This window comes from Malus sylvestris, chromosome 2 (assembly GCF_916048215.2).
Source record: "Malus sylvestris chromosome 2, drMalSylv7.2, whole genome shotgun sequence".
Lineage (NCBI taxonomy): Eukaryota > Viridiplantae > Streptophyta > Magnoliopsida > Rosales > Rosaceae > Malus > Malus sylvestris.
Genome location: NC_062261.1, coordinates 32,041,631 through 32,042,845, shown reverse-complemented (window position 1 = coordinate 32,042,845; position 1,215 = coordinate 32,041,631). Strand labels below are relative to the sequence as shown.

Below are 1,215 nucleotides of genomic sequence, written 5' to 3'. Positions count from 1 at the left end.
CTGGGAAAAATATCAAGTATATAGGTATATATTGAAAACCAAAAGCCCATTCACTGGTATGTCGAAGGGTCGTAGCCCCCGAGCCTTGATTGGTTGCGCTCGTCCTTTGGATAGGTCTCACCTATATGCGAAATAACTGAATAAACGTCATTTAAAGCACATAACCAAAACTATGTAATAACTTCTCATACAATGCTCAATTTTGGTATTTGAATATACCAACGTGATCTACACAACATCACAAACATCCCCATATTTTTAGAATAATTTTCCGACCACCCACACGCCCTTATGAGCCGGCCAAGGCACGGCCAGACGCGCGGCCACGCGCAGGGAAACCTGACGGTAACAGTTAATGCCGTTAAGAATATTCCGTCCAAAAGCAAGTATATTCTGTTAAAACTAACCTGACGCCGTTACTGCCGTTATGAATATTCCTTTAAAACTAACGGAATATTCTCCTTTCTTCTCCGGCTAGTCGCGGGACTCCGTCGTCGTCGCCGGAAACTGGGAAAAACTTCCATTCGTCATAACTCACTCATTTCTCAACCAAAATTCACGAATTTTATACCAAAATGAAGCCCACGACATAGGGAACAAGTTCTTACCACTTTCAAGCCTAAAAAGTCTCAGGATCTCGCCGGAGAAATTCAAGAAAATCGGCCAAAACTGCAACTCGAGGTTCGCGACGTCCAAAACACTTGAACTTTCTTCTCCGAGCTTCGTGAGAGTGTTCTAAAGCTCCCTATAACTTTAGAATCTTCTAAAACCTCCACATCTACGTGTGCATGAACAATGATCAAAATCTAAGATTACGGTTTCTCGAGAAAATGAAGGTCTAAGGTCCTGAAAAAGGTATAGATGAACTTCTAAGCTTGCAGGGAGTACGAATATGGCTTTCAAAACTTCGATCTGTGAAGAGATGGGTTGATTTGGAGTTGTCCGTACGTCTTGTACGAAATTTGGAGAAAATACGAGAGGGAGGACAGAGAGAAGTCCACGGGAGAGAAAGAGTGTGTCTTGTGTGTGTGTGGTCCAAAAGTAACCAATCAAACAAAACTAAGTCCTTTTTAGTTCACTTAGTTCCAAAAAGTTAAGGAAAATAATAAGTAAATCCAACTTAAATATAAGTCACACACACAACACGTCTCGATGTCCAAGGGTAAAATGGACATTTCACCCTATCGAGGATGAAGTTCGGGACGGGCTGTGACG

At 42.0% G+C, this 1,215-nt stretch overlaps 1 long non-coding RNA gene across 1 annotated transcript; it reads right to left on the bottom strand.

The window, feature by feature from the left end:
- On the bottom strand, positions 1-988 carry LOC126582950 (uncharacterized). The gene is made up of 3 exons (XR_007609637.1): positions 609-988; positions 408-507; positions 1-121 (listed from the first exon to the last, which is right to left on the bottom strand). It is a non-coding gene; the product is annotated as an uncharacterized LOC126582950 (long non-coding RNA).
- Positions 989-1,215: the final 227 nt, after the last annotated feature.